The 20548-nt window shown below is 37.9% G+C and overlaps 1 protein-coding gene and 1 long non-coding RNA gene across 2 annotated transcripts in view; one reads left to right on the top strand and one right to left on the bottom strand.

Annotated features, from left to right (window-relative positions):
- gjd1b (gap junction protein delta 1b) overlaps positions 1–20548 on the top strand; it is a 36309-nt gene that overhangs the window by 1303 nt on the left and 14458 nt on the right. The window lies entirely within an intron of this gene.
- LOC148416044 (uncharacterized) lies at positions 2470–19856 on the bottom strand. The gene is made up of 3 exons (XR_015867226.1): positions 19816–19856; positions 12345–12399; positions 2470–2592 (listed from the first exon to the last, which is right to left on the bottom strand). It is a non-coding gene; the product is annotated as an uncharacterized LOC148416044 (long non-coding RNA).

Raw genomic sequence — 20548 nt, 5'->3', positions numbered from 1 at the left:
ATTATGTCATTCCTAAATATAAATAAAAACGAGTCGCTTGAGTAAGGTCATGGAGTCTATGATTTATGTATTTGTCTACATGCCGCGATGTCTTGTACTTTACTTTGGATAACCCGTTTTCGTAGGCCGCAGAAGGGGAAATTATTTATGAGTGCTTTAGCCCCACAGGCACATCAGCGCAGTAGTCAGTATAAGACACGATTTTACAACTAGTCAGGGACTTAGCGTATTCTTGACTTTGGGGTTTTCTTGGGACATGTTTGAGAAAAAAAAAAAAATCAGATTCAGCATAAATCTCTTATTAGCATGTATGAATTAGCACTTTAAATGAAGCTCCGCTCCCTACAGCATAGTGACTCACTGTGTTTAGTGCAGATCTTGAATTATTGAATGAATACATGCGAGGCGTTTTATGAAGTAAACGATGTGTAAAAGTTGATCATTGTGCTTGCTCAGAGTGCACCAGCGATATGAAAATGAATGAAAAACAGCTTGTTACTTTTCTTATGCAGTTGATTATATTGAAAGCAATGACCTGACCTAACTCAGTCACACTTATTTGCACTTATTGCATGCCTTTAAAAGTCAAACATGATCTGTCAATGGATTAATTTGGTTTTCTTTTGCTGTTGGTGAATCGTCAGACTTCACTGCAGGTGCTCGGTGAGCCTGATAAAGACAAGAGATCGAAATGGGCATCCACCAAATTGGAAAATGGAAAAACATGAATTTTCGGTTTATGGCCGATAGATAATTAAAACTGAAATTATCTGTCCGAAAACAGATGATGCCAAAAACAGCAAGTTTCTGTCTGAATGTCACACAAGCACATAGTAGGAGAGGCGTGCGGTTTGGTAGGGAATTACGGTTGGAAAGCATTCCAGTGAGCTTCCGCTTCTTTCTGGGACTACCGGCAAGGCAAAAAAAAAAAAAAAAGACCTGGCAAGGAAGAGAAACAACTTCAGTTTACACCCCACTGGCATGTTGTGAAGGCCAAAAAAACACAACAAATGATACAGTACATGGACCACAATGCAATAGCCGTAGTCCTTTGTAACTTTTTTAGCTGTGTGGCTGGCTAAAGACCTTGTGTGAATTTTCAACATTGTCATATCACAGAGCGACCAACATCAACACACTACCATTAAAAAAAAAAAAAAAAAAAAAATTCAATCGCTGATCAAGCATGCTAAGAAACCACTAATCAATTGTGCTGTCATTCTTAGGGCACAAGTCTCCAGCGTTAGCACTAGCCGCTAACTACGCATGTGGTGCATTTCAACCAGACTGAAGAAAGTCAGTTAATTCATTAAATGTTAATAACGGCAAAAATCTAAATATTATGCTCTTCCTAACAATCTCTAAAAGGTCATCAAGAAAAATGATGGTAGTGAAAAGACATTGATGTTTTACTTAATTACAATAAATGGTTCATCTGACTATCTCGTCACTTATGTTTACAATACCTAATCAAATATCAAGGCAAATAGCTAGGTATTTTTTCAGGAACTTGATCTTGAAACACTAAACAAAAATAACATTCATATCCAGATTATGCAGTTTTATTTCATTTTCATCAATAATATACAGAGCTGTGCAGGACGCTACTTGCGAGGCTTGTCTGCTCTTGAACCCGATTGGCTGCCGCGAGGCGATGTGCGAAAAGAGGTGATGGCTGTGTTTTCGATCTTCGGCCAAGCGTCAAACAGTTTATTTCCCGTGCATTTCTAGATGTAAAGCAATAACAGCACAAAGTCAAATTGAGAGAACTCTAGAGAAAAGTTGGAAAGCGAGGGAGTAAGCAGTTGAGCTGAAAAGCTTCAGCGCGTATGCGTAAAAGAAGGCAAGTACAGTCGGCGGAGAATTAGGCAAGGTGAAGGCAAAGGAAGCGAAGGCGGCTTCTTCACAGACAAGCATGAAGACACATGGCTACTGTCTGCGGGGCGTTGGGAAGACGCCAAGAGGACCGTCTCGTCACGAGATGGTGCTGTGAGTCGTGACCTCAGCGGGGCGCCCAGGACATCCAGAGGCAAAAATCCTTTCATAATCTTCTGCCATTTATTATGGTTGTTGCCCAGACAGCTGCAATGTTCCGATGGCGATCGTGTGAGAGGGGAACTTTAAATATCAAATGGTGACATCATGAAAACGATCATTTTATCTTTGGATCTTTTATCTTTATTTATTTTGTCCAATAGAAGGGTAAAAATCAAATTGAAATTAATACGAAATACTTTTCAGAATGAATGATCGCTTTGTTCTTTGGGGCCACGGTGTCCATATGAGATGACATGCTCCCCACGCTCTGATGAGAGAAAAATGCAGAGCAATTGTGAATGTGTGCACGTGTGCGATTGCATGCTTGTGACATCTCATCACACTGCACAGAATTTGAGTTTCAATGCATTTACTTGCGCGTAAATGGGTTCATGTTCAAGTGTTTCTGTGTGTGAGAAAGTGTGTACTCACCTGTTAGCCATGATTTATTTCTGCCATTACTGGCTGTGGTCCAGGTGCAAATCGACTTCCTTGGCCACGTGACAAAGTGCGGGACGCAGAGCCATTGAGGATAAACATTCTGCACATAAACCGCTGTCAACACATCACTCATTATGTCTCTGTAGTCTTGCGCCCACTCGTCTCAGTCCCGTTTGTGAGTCTCTACTGGTCAATGTAGCAGTACTAAACATGCAAATGTGTCCTCCCACTCAATGGATATTGATCTTCAGTAATGGTAGAGGAAGTGGAACGTGATGGAAGGTGGGACACTTAATAAAATAGTCTTTGGGCTTGTCCGTTTGCATTACGAATGTACGCATGGGTCACTGCTAATGGAATGCTAAATGAAAAATTAACACATTAAAGCTCAAGCTCAAGGAAGTTGAAGTCCTAAAATAAAACATGACTGCTTGAGAAAGCTGGGATTGCCTATATTGTCCTGCGCTTTGTTGACTTGTGGGATTTTATTTCCTAATTCATAGTATTAACATGTTAAGCTATCACCGTGATTTCCCTTGAACTCTTTCATTGCCCGCCAAGTTAAATTGATTTTTGACATGTAACTGTCCAAGTAAAATGGATCTTTGATGACGTCAATAGCAGTGAATAAGTTAGTTACATCAGCAATAGAGCAGGTGTATTTTTGGAAATATTTTTATATAGCTTGCACTGGGTAATAATGCACATCACCGCACCTTAAGGGCCACAAATCAGAACAGCAAATAAATAAAATGTTTTATTGCCAATTCAATCTTTTAAGATAGGTTTCCGAAAAAAAAACAATTTCCTTTTTACATACATGTAAAGTGTCGCATTCTTCAGACCGGAAGGAGAAAGTAAATAGGAAGAAATATGAATAGAAATTGAAATGCTGACATCCATATACATTATAGGTTGCACCTGATTTTAAGGCAAACTGCCGATATATTAAGTAATAAAAGGATTTAAAGTTGGCCTTATAGTCCAAAAATCTTATACTCAAAAAACACTTTTTTGTTTTTGAAAATGTTTGTCCATCAAAAGCCGGATGTTGTGATCACACAATAAAAACCCAGCAAATGTCTGTCTGGCTTTTGCAGCTGTGGTAGTGGGAACAGAGTGGTTAGCTTGAGTACTTGCATCTCCATTTTTATTGCCGTCACATGACAGAGTGACCATCATTACCACATCATTAAAAAAAAACAAAAAACATAATTATTCACTGATTAAGCATGCTTAATAAAACGCTCATCAATTACACTGAATTGCATGATACGGCACAATTCTTCAACGTTAGCGCTAGCCGCTTACAATGTATGCAGTGCATGTGCTATATTCAAACACAGTCGGACATTTCAAACTCAGAAACAAAGTCTGTACGTATTGTCAAACGCCTAAATAATGTGGGATTCATATCAAGCTATAAAAGCCAACATAGATACAGTATAGAAGAATGATGGGCGTGGAACTACTTTGATATTTTACTTACTACATCCTAATAAATGGTCCGTCAAGTCCTTCACGTTAACAGTATCTCATCAAATAACGAGGCTTCTGACTTGCTTTCTCATGGTTGGTATTTTAATGATTCAAAATAAAGAATAAACCTGACAATGTTATATATAAATATTATAACATAATCACACAAAACAAACTGCAGCACATTCAAATTTGTCCCCTTTAAACAAGCATTAAACACTGAACAAGAATAATTTTCCGAGCCATAGTTTTTTAAAATTCTTTTTTAATTATATTTATATGTTTTATATTTTTTGTTTTATTCTTATTGCTCATTTACAAGCAGACGCGGGACATCACTTTTTGATGTTACAGGCTGTTCTCAAAGGTGATAGGCAATGTAAGAAAAAAAATGTTTTTGATTGTTTGTTTTTTCGTTTTTTGACCAAGTGTTTCTCATTTTCAGTTATTGATATGGTCAAATATTCTCATTTAGTTGCATTCTTAATAACGTACAGTATTTGAAAGACATTTGATGTAATACACTTTACTAAAATTGCTACTCTTTGCAAATCATGCATTATACTTTTATTAGGGCATGTTAGTTTAACACAAAAAATTACAACATATCCAAGCCTTACCTTATCACAACCCAGGAATTAAAGCAAATACCAGAGGCCAGGGCTAAAATTTGAAGCTGTGACAATTTGAAGCAGGGTTTCAGAGGCTAAGTGAAAAACCCGAAAAAGAGATGGTGATGACAAGGATCTGTTTGCGTCCATTTTTGCGCACGTCTGTTTAGGTGATCAAGAGCGCGATTGTTCTTTCTTACATAAGTTGCTTTTTTTAATCATGACATGAACCAAGCAGCTCTGCATACTGCATGTCTGCATGACTGAATCAAATGGGCTTTGCCACTCAGGTATAATCGTCCATCTAGGAAAGCATGCGTGTTTGAGCCACATGTCCTCTTTCAGCTGTAGTGTGCCACACCACCCTAAAACCAATATTAATCAGGGAGCAGTATGTACTTGGGCCTTTGTGTGTTTGTTGATGGGCACAGCCTTGTCTGTCATCACATGACCTTTAGATCATTACATGCTTTTGTTCAGCAAATCCCTAAGAAGCACTGACAGCCCCCATGGAGGTGACGGATGATTATGTTTGTGTGGCGGGAAGCTGATGTGGAAAACGTGAGCAGAGAAAGAAAAAAAATAACAGAGAGGCAGAACAGCACAAATGGGCTGTGCTATTGCTTTGCTTGTGTCCAATTCCCAAGAGTGATTGTTAAAAAAAAAAGAAGAGACACTTAGAGCAGGCCAAGTGAGACCTTCGCCTTTCATTCATCTCCTCTCTGGCTGTTTCTGCTTTCACACTTCCTCCATCCATATGTAATAACCCCTGGGGAGCCGTGGGCTGTAATGTCATTGCCTTTACTGTGAGGCTGTAAGAAGCTGGTTATTAAAATGACCTAACATGCTCCACAGGGAGATTATGAATCACTGGTGGGAGGCATTTGTACTGTATCTATGTATACCCTACTGCATTTCAGTTGCATCATCCATCTATAAACTTGTCAAAATAACATTTCAAATATACGTGCTGACTCTTGCGGGTAATGATGGACGGTGCGGCTTTTTTTTTCTATTCTAGTTTTGCCAAAAATGGGCCGTGCTTTATATAATATTTTGCTGACAGCCTTTGATAAAGCGGTGCCGTATAAAAAAAAAACATCTTAAATATGGATTTGTGCAAAGTTAGAGCTGAGGTTGGAAAAGTAAATTCCCCCTTCATCTTCCTAATGACCAGGTTTTTTTCACACTCTTAATTATCCTCAAACTTGGACAATGGACTAATAAACACATTTCCTATTGTGCATATGTAAGAAAACTGTTATGTAGGACTGAAGTTTTTATTCATGCGATAAACTATCTTTGTGTATGTATATAAAGGAAATGAATTAAAAAAGATGAAGCAGGCGGTCAAAGTTCATCTTCTAAAAGAAACTTTTTCTTTGTGAGGGTGACTCATCACGGCTTACCAGTTTAGCCTTAGCACCTTCTAGGTCATTGTTCACGTAAAACTCGGATTAGTTATACTGGACAGACGTTAAAATAACCAAAATTTGCTGAATGTGTAATTCAAATGATGTTGAAATAATACGTCACATTGCAATGATCGCAATGAGACTTTACAGACAATATCATAGGCCTGCAACTGTTCAAGCTCATTGGACAGTAATGTTACAAAATGTAACCAAGTGCCTCAAGATCAATTCTTAAGGTTAGCATTCAGTCACAGTCAAGTAAGGCACATAACTTTCCAAAGTCTTTCCTGGGGTTGGAGGCAAGATGTTTGTGGTGGTATAAACCCGCTCATTTGACTGAGTCAGACTGATAATAATGAATCACTTCTGTACTTTCATTATTGTGACCGTAGTTTTTTTAACACTTTAATGCAAGATGAACATATTGTGTGTCAATATCGTGTTCTTAAGTAATCACCCCCCCCCCCCCCAAAAAAAAAAAAAGCCCACCCCAAACAACAAACAGACCTCATACTAAAATTCTATTCATGCATACAAAATAGTAAATAATGATGACATACGTTTAAGGACAAAAAAGCCATTTGCAATATTCAGCTTTTACATATTGTTCTTATCAGATTGGTGTGAGTGTGTGTGCGTGTGTGTGTGGGGGGGGGGGCAACCAACTCAACCAGCAATAAAAGACTGCGAGAACACTCATTTGGTGAAAGTCTTTCGTAATATTACCAAAGTGGCTTCCAATGATTGTAAAAACGATCACAATGATCTCTCAGGGTAAATTTGATCATTTCCCACTTCAGGAGAGATAGAAAAGACACACATCATGCCGATTTCCATAACAGGAGAATTGTGACAGTCGTTTTAAAGCTGTGAATGTCATAAATTTAAATTCATGGGTTTTGCCTCATTTTCGCCTTTGTCATGTAGCTGAATGTGGTGGAAATTCACAATTCCAATTTCATCCATCCATCCCATCCCATCCAAACTAAAGTAATTAAAAATCCGTTAGAAATGTACTTCAGGTAGGTTGATGAGACTGAAATGAAATGTTTGGCTCAACAGTAAATGAATACCTGCTAGTCACATTTGATGAAAATGCAACATTCCTAAGGGGTTAAATGCTTAAGGTCGGTTTGAAACCATCACAATTACATACCAAGATCAATGGCCTTTTTTCCAAGACATTCAATTTGAGGAATACACTAGACCTGAAAACAATTAAAAAAATATCAAATTTAAACATGTATAAAAACAAAGCAAAAACAAAACCTAGGGCCATTTTTCACCCCGCTAATGCACCTAAGGGTCTTCTCTGTTTCTTATTACACTTAGGACAATTGAGAAATCTTTAGAATCCAAACTTTTGTCATTGCAAGACATTCCCCAGTTCTGCGATATCCTTGATTTATCCGAAGCAACCATAGGTTTACAGAACCTTGATTATAGAGCTGCTGCTTGTGAAGTGAGCATGATGGGGGAATTCATACAAAGCGGAGGTCCTTCGATAGTCTTCTGGCTAGATCTCTATTATGTTGTCATGAGGGACCCCTTTTCCTCATTTATTTATTATCTTTTTTTTATACAGATAAAAGACTGTGATGGTATTCAGACATTTTATATTGGTTGAATGCTGTGACAGACCCTAGTTATTGAGTTATTGTTTTGTTTTTTTTTCTTTTCATCAACGTCCTCTGGCGGGCCAATTATGGGCCATGGGCCGCTAGTTGGCTACCTCTGGTTTAATTACGTCTTTTTTTAAGGGTCGTAAAGTTTATTTCATATTTCTATCATATTCTTTTGTATTACATGCTTCAGATATAATCGCTTCTGTATCAGTCATTTATTAGGTCATACTCCCGATGCTGCTGCATTGTATTGCGAGCTCCCACATGAAGATAAAAAGAATGCAGGCACAGGCTTTGATTTATTTTTGCTTAACCTCACACGGCTCAACTCCCATCATTGGCTGGATCTTCACACTGGGGTCTCGAATGAACTAGGATTTATTTATGCAATTACAACACTGAACACACTAGCCTGTAACGATCTATTTTCCTAGATAGTGCTAATTTTTGAGCTAGGGCAAGTCAGGTTTAAGTGTTTGGGAATTTGGCAGTGTGCTGGCTCAGGTTGAGCATTCTGGGGCATTTTCTTTTACACTGCCTTGGTGCACCTGACACTTTGGTGACTGAGAGTAGACATTTTTTTACACAAGTTGAAAGCTGGTCTAAGTTTTGGCACAAGTGGTTTGACACAATTTTGGTGGTTTTCATCATGTAGATAGAATCTGACTGATTTCCTTGGATGTTTGTGATGGATATCAATGTTTGTCATTCATAAATGCTATATGTCAACACTCTGCATTGAACCATCCTAAAAAATAATTGAATCATTATTTTTGTTGATATATTTTAAAAAACAATTCCCCAGGTCGGCAAGTTGGCAGGTTGTGCCCTACGATTGGCTGGCAACCAGTCCAGGGTGTCTCCTGCCTATTGCTCAAAGACGGCTGGGATAGGCACTAACAAGCCTGTGACCCTAGTGAGCATTCGTAGCTATAGAAAATGGATGGAATTTCCCAGGTCATGGCACAGCTGGAGGGTTGTTACAAATCTGCATTTCTAGTTCATTATTTGGGGTGTTCAAGCGCCCCTAAAATGAATCTCTGCACCCTTAAACGTCTGACCCTGGAATCGCCCCTGTTGCGTCCACGTGATGCAGTTCTTTATCTAGGTACATAGTTTGAGCTTATCCATATCCTGCACGGACACCATCAACTCAGTTCTTCTCTTGCCATTGTAGACCATGTGCCTTTGTATTGAATTTCAAGAGAATGAGAAGAGCCAATTTCATTGGCTGGGAAGAAGGTCAGCTGTGTTCAATTTTACGAGGATGCCAACGTCCTTTTCTTCTACGGAAATACCAACAATATGAAAACTCCACCCATGCGCATTTAGACCTTGCTTTGTGCAAGACTAGTTTTGTGTTTGTGCATGTGTGTTCAAGACACCTTCCTTAGAGCTAGTAACATCTTTGCAGTCTTATTGACTTGACATGAATAAAAAATGCAGAGTACACCCAGAACACTTTACACCCTGTTGAAACACACACCATCATTGCCTGGCCCAACATACTGAAACGAGCCACCTGATTCACCGCCCATTTAACTCCACCCCACACAACCCGTTCTTCTCTCTCTCTCTCTCTCTCTCTCTCTCTCTCTCTCTCTCTCTCTCTCTCTCTCAAACAGATGGCCATCGAAATATACAAGTGTGGTTGTCATGCATGTAAGCAAAATAGCAGCGTGGTTACTATATTTACTCATTACTCAGAGGCAAAAACAGGCAGACTTTCTCTCATTCTCTCTCTCTCTCTCTCTCTCTCTCTCTCTTGCTTAATCTCTCTCATTCTTCACTCTCTCTCTATTGCACTCACGCACTTACAGTCATTCTAGTGCATTCACACCAAGACACACTCCCAATATCTCTCATCCCAAATCCCATTTGTGGGCTCTTCAATTAAGCAGTAAGGTTGCAGGAGTGTGTTTGACTTTGGGCAATATGTTACATTAACACTCCTAGCCAATTATTGAGTGAATTTTTGGTAGTCACTGAAATACTGTAATGAGATAGTATTTTGGTGTACAAGTTTATATTTGACTGCAAAACTTTGACGATGGGTCTCTTTTTAATTGGAGATTCTGTGTAATTAAGGATGTTGGGGGGCTATTTCAATTATGAATTATATATACAATAATAAATATTATTGGTGGTGTTCGAGTAACTAAGTGGAAACCAAGAGAAACTCACCTGTGTTGTGTAAGTTGTATGCGGTGAGAGGACTAGGGGTGAAGTCAGTACTTGAGTGATGCAGGTACTAAAAAAAATATATATTTTCTTCTAGTTTATCTTCTTATAGTGTTTATTTGATACGCACTGACATCCAAAGCATAATATAACAGTCCACCAACGCGCTGCGTAGGATAACGTCTTCATAAACACCATTGTTTAATCAATCAATCATATTTTGAAGTTGTCCCTCCGAGCGGTGGTTGCAGTCCGATTAGCCTACTCTGCCTCGCTACTCCTTTATCCCAAATGTTTGTCATCACTGCCTAGTTACCAACATCAACACATCGTCATTAAAAATCATGTTAAGGCATAGTCTATACGTTGCCGGGGTTCTTGCAAATGGGCGGTAAATGTCTCCAGTTTTTTCCATTTGCTCTATGTGGCTGGGCTTTTTAAAAAAAAAAAAATCAATCAAAAGCAAAGGTCTCAAAACCCCGGGCCAAAGTCGAGGTTCATCAGCTCCTTCGGATTCACGATTGCATGTAGCGAGTGTAAACCGAAGACTTGCGTCATCACTCTACTTTAATTTCCGCTAAAGACGCAGACACCGGTGACATCAGAAGAGAGAGTTCTCTCTGATTGGACACATCAGAAGCGGAACTTCTTTCTGATTGAACAGAATTTGGCGACACTACTGTTGCCTTGCGAATTCGCATGCTTGTAAATGAATGAAACCACATTTCTTTAAATTAACAAAGAACAGAAGTTTTTTTCACAAGTGTTCTTGTATAGTTGGTAACGTAACAAGATGCATGTAGCATTTAAGTGCGGTCAAACATTTCAAACTCAATCAAAAAAGGATAGTTGATGCATTAACCATTGAAAAATGTAATAATAATAATAACGATAGTAGTAGTTAAAAATGTCAAATTGTTTTTGTTTAGTGAAAACCAATGATCAATGATTCGCAAAACCGCTATGCAAAAGAAAAATTGGGGCTTGAAGTGTGAAGTACGCGTCAATGAAAAGAAACGATAAGGTTCATTTTTCACAAATACATTTTTATCACAGCACATTCTTCAAACGGTCATGGCCCTTGCAATTTCTGATCTGTTGTAATTCTACACCTGCTCCCTTTACGTTTGCATTTACAATCCGTTTCAGCAAGTAAGGGTAAATATAATGAGAAGCGATCACGAAGCCAATTTTGACCATTTAGGCTTAAGTGCTGGTAGTACATGGAGCTATTTGCTTTTAGGATGAATGTGTGATGTGTGATGGAGGCTTCCCGATTGTGCCAGACCGACTGATTTGGGTTGGAGCTTGGCACGGGAGAGCCACAGTGGGTGGGTAGTTGGCTTCAATGCAACACTCCTTACTCGGGATTGTCCAAAACCCGCAGTTTTAATCTGGATTATGCCCATCATTTCTCTCCATTGGTGTTTCGCTCCTTCAAGCCCCCTCCCGCTCAGTTTGCCTCTCAGGCTTTTGCTCCCTTTCTCTTTCCTGCTGCTCTTTTTCCTGCTCCTGCTTCTCTCCCAACCCAATGAGCAAACCCTAAACCAAGAACCTAATGGCTGTTATGTTGCCATGGTGACACATCATGTCACTTTTTGTGCTTGTCACGTGTGCCATTGATCTACAGTGAATGAGCGCTCAAAGTATATTTTAGTGAGCCTATTTTGGTGTCTATGTTTCTATTTTTAACTCAACTTGATCTCGTAAACTGTTGCCAAGGTAACTGCAACAATTTTTATCTTCACCGTGACCCTGGTGTACAGTGTTACTGAATATTTTTCAGTACAAAACCTTTCACTATGCCGTTTCATTTTCCTGATACCTGCACTGATGGTATTTTCAATCGTTTATAATGACACTATAGATGTGAGTGTGGGTGCATTCATATTAGTGTGTTTAACTGTGTGTGACAGAAAGATTCATTTATATTTATTTTTAGATCTTTCTTCATTTTTAGATATTTCTTTTACATAATGAATAGGCACTCTGTGTGTGCCACAGGATCCTTGAATTGCTCAGCTTCACTTACGCTTCTCCCCTTGTTCACAAGGGTTCAGTGAAGGCCTTCTAGCTCAAATATTCATAGTGAAATTTGACACTTTTTCCATTAGATTTTCAGAATGAAAAACCAGGGCACTACAATTTTGCTGAGAATGAAGTCTGCAATACATTGTCAGCAGAAGGTATTTATAACAAACCGAGGTGCTAGACATTCTGCTGAGCAGTGGTTGTGTTAAAATTGTAGCTAATGCGTAATGCGTTCTTGAATGACTGTTCAACAGCGCTTAAAACCATGATACAAAGTTTTATATTTGGTCCTGCTGGTGTTGTGCCAATATTATCAAATTTGTATGAGTTTTTCTAGAATAGTTAAGATGTCCTGCTGTGTGAGTGGTCATTGAACACACCCCGAGTCAACTTCAAAAATGAGTACAGTATCCACACATTCTTTTGCTTATCCACTCACCTACACCTACATGCTTTGAATACAAGCATTTTTTCTTTCCCCAGCTTGTGCACAAAACTGAACACAACATACTTTGGGCTCCTACCTTGGAAATGCGCTGCCAGAGGAACTCGGCTTGATTCTCATTATTCCCCATGATTCTTGAACATAGAAGCAGAGAGTTATTAATTATTTTATTATTCATACCATATATTTATTTGTTCATTTATTTCTGATATTTCACAAAAATGTAAAGGTTAACAGTTCTTTACTGGTTATCATGACAACCGTGTGATTGCGATGGCCCAAACAATTGGCTTGCTTACTGGACTAAAATAAATAAATAAATAAATAAAAACCAACAAAAATAGGGCACATCAGAATACAACCTTCATAAAAGTGGGACAAAGTTACGGGGCCCACGAAATGCATAGGGACTCAGCACTAGGGCTGGGTGATAAAATCACAATATGAAGTGACACAATATGCATATTGTAATATGTCAATCGGTTTCCAATGTATTCCATCCATTTTGAGATGCCTTTTTTCATAGTATTTCATTGTATATAAGTATTTGATAAACATTTTTTTAACTGTCTGTATCTACCCTGATCAAAGAACCATGCCTCATACCACAATGCTTCATTGCTCCTCCATGCCAAACATCCTGCAATCTAAAGACATTCCAAGTATTTACAATTAATATTCAAAGTATCCGATTGACGCAGTCATTGAACAAACAAAAGATTACATATTGTATGCACCTTGAAAACCAAAGCAAACAAATATGGATAAATTGAAATAAGAAAGGTCAAGTATGGGTGGAAGAGTGGTTAGCACGCTTGCCTCACAGTTCAGAAATCTGAGATCAATTCAACTCACCCTTCCTGTGTGGAGTTTGCATGTTTTCCTGCATTTATAAACAGTGGTGGCCGTCAGGGCCAGCAAGGCCTTTTCTGCTGGCCTAACATAAGCTGACATTATTATCATGTTTCTGTGTCTGGTACATGCAGCATCCACTTCAACCTGTGGGCCTGGAAGGGGGCTCCTCCCACCTGTGGTCCCTTCTGGAGTTTTCTGATTTTCCCCAAATTGGGGTTTTTGAGTTTTTCCTTCCCCTTCTGGGAGCTTTGACAGGGGATGCTGTTGTGTACCCTATACTGAAAAGATGTCTCTGTACGACCTCTTTTCATTCTGTGAAGCCCTTTGAGACTTCGGTGATTTAGGGCTATATAAATAAAATTTGATTGATTGATTGATTGATTGATCATAACTATAATAAACTACTATATATATATATATATATATATATATATATATATATATATATATATATATATATATATATATATATATTTATAATAAATATATAAAATTATTCTCCATTTTCTGTTCGTGTCAGATTATGTCCGTTTGGTTACGCTCCTTCTAGTGTTGTAGTTTTAAGTTGGAGTTTTTAGCCGATTAGAATTCAGCTAACTTGTGTCACCAGGCTGTATATAATCTGCCCTCTCCTGGAAGCGCCAGGGCATTCACTTCAATAACCTTTTCGGGTTTCTGAGCAAGCGCAGATGTGTGTATATGTGAGCTGCTCGTATGCTTAATAGACTGCTGCAATTGCCAATTGAGTCATAAAAGTGCCATCTAGAGGCCTCATGTTGAACATGGCGTGAGTGGATGCTCAACAAGCAAGCTACGCGTGTTGGCTTTGATTGAATGTGTGAGCGGCGTAGCGTAGCTATTAGCTAACCTGTCCCGAGTTCTGCTTTGAAAGCCTTTTGTTTGCAAAGAATCGATTTGGTGTTTGGAGCTACACTGGATTTGCAAACTTTAATTGTTTAACCAAGGCAGCAACAAGAGACACCAAAGCATGGCTGGGCACATGTGCTACGGTGCTTTTAAACTTATGGGGACACCCGAGTGGATACACTTTACATCTCAGTGCCAAGAGAAATAGAGAGCATGAAGAGGTCAAGAAAAACCGGGATGTATTGAAAAGAGTGATCGATTGTGACTGCTGTTTGTTGAGTGCAAGCCTTTTCTTTATATATTTTTTCATTTTTAATATGTTTGTGTTATTTTATTTGGTTCTCATTCAATTAATAGTAAATGAATACAATGATGTTCTTATGTTAAACTGCAATTTGGACTTCTTAAAATTTTGTGGATGTTCATTTTAAATGAATTATTTTTAATTTTTTAAAGTTTTGACAGCATCACGTATAATGACAAGTTTGATGGCTGATGCGGGTTTATTGACATGTAAAAGCTCCAGAAAATAGCCTTTTTTTTACAAACATTGCAAACTATATTACGATATGCATTGTAATATGCATATTACAATATGCTTGAAGCCACAATACTCAAGACACAAGGCTCAAAACCGGGACTGTATCGGTTAACATGAAATGTCTGGTCATCCTATTAGATGAGACATGTTGGGAGAGTGTTTGGCCGAGACAGCAAACCACTTGTGTGGTGCAAATGAGTTTAGCACTTTGCATCCCCTCATTTATTCCTTGGCAGTGGGTAGATGTGATGATGAGATGACTGTTTGACATGGATGCTAATACTGTAGCTGATAGCTGTTTGAAAATGATGCCTGCAGTTAGCAAAAAGTAGCACTTTGGAATATGTGTGTGTGTGTGTTTTTTTATGCACTAAGTACTTCAGTTGGTTTATTGTTACTCCATTTTTTTTTTTTTACCTTTTTTTAAACAGCCAGTTTAGAGTGTGACCTGCTTCCCACCCTGCATGAGCAAGAATAGCCTCTAGCATTGACCCTACTAAGGAGAAACACAACAAAGATGGGTGGATTGATAATAAAAAAGGAATTACATGTTGTGTATTTCACCAAAACACAATAACTTTGTTTCATGTAAGCTTAATGCTAGTACAAAAAAAAAAAAACACCATGGATGGGCTAATGAAATTAGAATCAATGTTTCACTCATTGGAAATCTTTAAACAACTTACAGTATTATTTGAGCACAAATGATTGCAACCCATACAGACAGATCGTGCAACTATACTCATCGGTCTGCAGTTTTTAATCTCCTGAAAAAAACAAACATATATTGTTATTGTTATCATTTTATTACAAACAGCTCTTAGTTTGATGCAATTCTACACCACTCAAGTACAAACACAACTGCACACAATGGATTAAATTGTTCAGATGTTTATTTTGCTTCTAAAATAATGAATATGACTAATGTAATTTGAGCAAATGAGATCATTTGGAACACCCTGAAAGGACACTCATTTAAAATAATGTTTAGGATGCCAGACAGTTAGATTAATACTAAAATAACAATTCCTGGTTGGTATGAAATTTTGTTTTATCCTTCTCTGAGGGGATTGGGTGAACCTGGCAATGTCAGACACAATCGGCTTTGTGACGCCCTGCAACATCTGGGAGAGTTTATTTCTCTGTGATTAAAAAAGAAAAAGTATTTCTTTTTTATGCACATGTGAATGAAGAGGTGTCCTTACCTTATTCACTCATAAAGTACACAGCATTCTTCTACACATTTGGCTGTGTGTGTGTGTGTGTATATATGTGCGCATGTGCATCCCAGTTAGGACGAAGGTGGCCATGCAGGATAAAGGTCTGTCAGCAGGAGAGAATGCAGCCACCTCTCTCCTTCTGTCACTGGCCTCAAGCCCCGGAACATCCCTGTGGGCTTATGAGTGTGTGCGTGTGTGTGTGCTTGGACATAGCTTGATGCCAGATGACCTGCTGTGAACTATGAGCTATTGACAAACCACAGTAAGGAAAATAGTCTTGGAGAGAAGAAGCTACTATTTGATGTGATTGGATGAGATGTTTTTCTATTTTGTTTTTGGATGACCAAGGGCGTACAGTCGGGGGCTTAAGACAATTTTACTGGGATGTGGTTATTGTTTATTAGGTCTTCTCTATAATGAAACAATGTTGGCATTGCTCTACATTTACAACTTGCATGCTAAATGCAGTATTTGTTCCAGGGAATTGTTTTGATTCATCCCAACCGCCTATTCTGTTCACTTAAAATCTCTTTCTCGGCTGCACCACTTTCAGTATGTCCATGTAATTATTATTATTATTATTATTATTATTATTATTATTATTATTATTATTATTATTATTATTATTATTATTATTATTATTATTAATGTTTTTGTCTAATAGGCATTTCTAAAAAGAATATTTTGGTAAATAAAAACTGTTTTTTTTTCAACTTAACACAGTTTATTTAATTATGAAAATATAAGAAATAAAGAAAAATATAGAATATTTGGTATATTAATATACATGTACCATCTTAAGTATAAATACATGTGATAATTTATTTTTATTTATTTATGTCCTTCATACATACATACACATAAATCTATAAAGGATAAATAAATAAATACGTCTAAAAATTGGTGTGTTTGCCCTCTGATTAGATGACCAGTTAGGGGTGTACCCCGCCTCCTGCCTGAAAACCACTGGGTTAGGCTTCAACACGCCCGTGACCCTCGTGAGAAAAAGCGGCTAAAGAAAATGGATGGATGGACAAACAAAATAAAACACATAAATACGTAAATGTTTCTTCTTTTTAAAATTATTTTTGGCAAGGCACATTACTGGTGAGTTATTTTTAGTACAGACCAGTGGGCTGCTTATGTACCCTGGCACCCAGTATTTTATTTTTTTTTTCAGACAATGTACATAAAACGGCAAAAAAAGCTTCCATGTAAGCAGTTGCTCTCTCTTGTCCGCCTTCGCCTGTATGCATTCATTTCTGCTTAACTGCTCACCCTTCTCCTTTATCCTCAGTTGAGAAGGAGAAAAAAAAGCCACTGGCCTCTCATCATTATTATAAAAAAAGCTGGCTCATTTAGCGATCACTACAATCAGCCAGTCATATTATGCTCTGCTTACAGTTCCCCTCGAAACACAAAAGGAGCACATTACTGTTGATGGAAAATTTGAGTGGTTATTGAAGCTTTGACTTTTTCAAACCAAATCGGTAATCGAGTCATGCCTACAATCAGATTTTCAGCCTCCTTATCCTGCCATGCCACATATTGCTTCGATTGAAGCAATATGTTTACAATGTCAATGGTCAATGGCAACGATGGTGGCCCGAAATAGAGCTGCAGAGACAATGTGGTTGGGCGGCGTGAGTAAATATGACAGACTGTGATTTCACAATGTTCGATTTGTCAAAATATTATTAACGCCACCCATCCCTTTTCTATTACCGCTTTTCCTCATTCGGGTGGCTCACGTGGGCATGGGGAGAACATGCAAACTCCACCCGGGAAAGCCGGAGCAAGTTGGACTTAAAGTCGGGTGTCTGAACTGTGAGCGGGACGTGTTAACCACTCTACCACTCTGCTGCCCGTATTATTAATGCTATAAATATAGATGAATATATATTGAACAGCAGGCTCGCACGCTCTTTTCATTTTGAAAGGAAAAAATATCAGTTATAAAAGACGGGTTACAAATGTATGTGAGAGTTTGCACTATATAGTTTAAAATACTTTTGGATTGTGCCATATCATGATTAAAACATTCAAGGGATTTTTTTTATTTTTTTTGGCTTTTAAACAACGTTAAATATTTCAATATCTACAATATTTGGGAATATATTTGAGGAGTTGCTTTCGACACATTTATCTCTTACATTTTCATTTTTGACAGGAATATCTTTTGCTATATCCTTATCAACATTGATAAAAATATTGATTAAAAAATGTTTTTTTTTATACCTAGTTACAAAACGATTCAAGGGTGATTCAATTTGAAAACAGATTCCATAATGATATGGCTAGGTTAAAAAAAAAATCAAGTTATTGTTTAGTTGTCAAATGATGTCATATACGTTTGAATGAACTTGTCAGTACTGTAAATGTCATTTCTTTCTAGCCCTTAAATTACAATACAATACAAAAAGGTATGATACACATATCAATATATTTCAATTGTAGCCTCAAGCAAATCAGACTTTTGTAACAACATACTGAGAATTCACATGAGTCCACATACCGTAATACATTTCTCTCTTGTATTTTGTGATAACTCACATGACATTTTCAGTAATTTGGGTACCGTATTTAATTTTTTTTTTTTAAAGAGAAAATTAGATTTAAAAAGTTAACCATACAATCCTAAAGACATATTTTATCAATTTTTCTAGACATTCCGTCCCAGGTATTGATTTATTTTTAAGTGTTTGGCTGAAGGAAAGTCTCAAAAATTGCTGGTACTGATTACTATACAATAGGCACTTACTTTAACCATTTAATTGGTAAAATAATTAATCACTTTAGACATAGTACTAAATGTATTATTTTAGGGACTACAGTACTGAAGTGATCAACTATTCATGAGCTAGTGCATGATTATATCAGGAACTAAAATACTAAAGGAATCAATTACTTTCAATAACTACTGATGGAGCACTTCAGTACCCAAAGTAATCAGTTACTAATCCATAAGTAATCGCTGACTTAAAATAATCAATTTGATACTTGATCAGCACAAAATCACTTTTTTGGCTTATTGGGCCACAAATGCTATGGAATACGTAGAAGAATTTGCTACCTGTTACTGCTCTGAATGACAATGCAACACGCCGACAAACAAGGTGATCAGGCCAGTTTATGCTTTAAAATAAACATTACCACACCAAATAATCCGATTGGCTATCGTGAGGGTCTATTAAATATTTGTGCCTGTTCCCTTAGAGTGGACAGACAGCCACAATGTTGATTGTGAAGGCCTCAGACAAATTTCTAGCAGCTTGGCGACAAAGGTTAGCTGAATTCTGATTGGATTAAAAACTCTAACCTAAAACAACACTGGAAGGAGCGTAACCAAATAAATACGGCACGACTCTAGAGAATAGGATATGGAGTTTACACACGAGATCGCTGATTTTCTTTCAGACTATTCAATAGAAAGAAAACTCTGAAAACTGGAAAATTTTGACAGGACATTTTTTTTTAATTCCAAAATCTCATTTTGTCTTGTGGACTCAATCTTGTGAGACATCTCGCCTCATTGTATTTGTGTATCATCCCATCCCTATTAAACAGGCAACTAACTATCGGGAATGATGTGCAGTTTTATTCAAGGAAATCAGTAAAAGCGCGTAACTGGAAACAGAACTACTGAAACAGGCAGGGTAGATTGGGGGAGGGAGAGCCGAGCAGCAAAAAGGCAGAGCTAAGCAGAGCGCGAGCAGGTAGTAATGAAGGTTAAAAGTGCGAGTCTGAAAAGGATTAACAGTTCCGCCGTAACACTCAAGAGGTTTGCATCCGAGTCTCCAGCTGCCAGCAGAGAAAAATCTGTCATCTTAGCACCTCCACTTAATCAAATACCTCATTCAGTTTCTTTTGAAAAGTGCATCACCATCATTAAGTTGCGTCCCGTCGTTACGTTTCCAGCAAGCTTTCTGAATAAATTATGTATGAAGTAAAATGAGGGCAATAAGGCCTCCGAATCTTCAAAGCGATCTTCAACAACACAATCAACCAGCAGTGTGCGGATGGTCCAATCGAACCTCAGCAAAAACAAGCTCTTTAGTTTACTTAACTGCTCGGTGGCACACTTCTCTCTCCCCCCCATCTCTTTTCTGCTCCTCGCCTGTTGCCTTGGTAACTAGCAGAAGGAAGTTGAGTCGGGAGGGGATTGAAGGGATGAGAAACCAGGGGAGGGTGGGTTGTGATGAGGTTTCTGGGTAAGGAACCTCAGCTGCTCTTCTCCCTTTTCATTCTCACAGCCACTTCTTATCTCGCATTGTCAATGACTTCCTCTACTTTGCCCCCACTTCTCATTCTCATCCCTTATTATTTCATCGCCTCTATTCAATACTCATTGAAAGCTAGACTTTATATTTTGTACCGCCAATACCATGTGTATTTTTTTTTCAGAACTGTACACCATAATTATTCTAATAAATAACTAAGATGACTAAAATACTATCAAATAGTAGAAGCAGTTCTGCGCACCCATGAAAACACATTTGTTCAGAAAATCCCTCTTTTTTAACTAAAACAAAACACATATCAATACATAATACAAACACATAGTGGCTCTCTAAACACATTGTACAATAAAGAAAAAAATGAATGTACAGCAATATGGCAGAAACTCAACTTCTGCACATGGTTTATGAGATGTGTTGGCGTAATGTTTTTTTTCTTTTTAATCCCCAACGCCTCTGTGGTCACACAGGCAAAATATTATTCAAAGAGAACAACAAACAGCGTCTGCTGGAAACAGAGGGTGCGAGCGTGTTTAAATATGCTAATACAAATGTGCATGCA

The sequence above is a fragment of the Hippichthys cyanospilos genome, chromosome 11 (assembly GCF_059441005.1).
Source record: "Hippichthys cyanospilos isolate Australia breed blue-spotted pipefish chromosome 11, RoL_Hcya_1.0, whole genome shotgun sequence".
NCBI lineage: Eukaryota > Metazoa > Chordata > Actinopteri > Syngnathiformes > Syngnathidae > Hippichthys > Hippichthys cyanospilos.
Note: the sequence above shows the minus strand (reverse complement) of the source record. Positions and strands in the feature narration are given on the sequence as shown.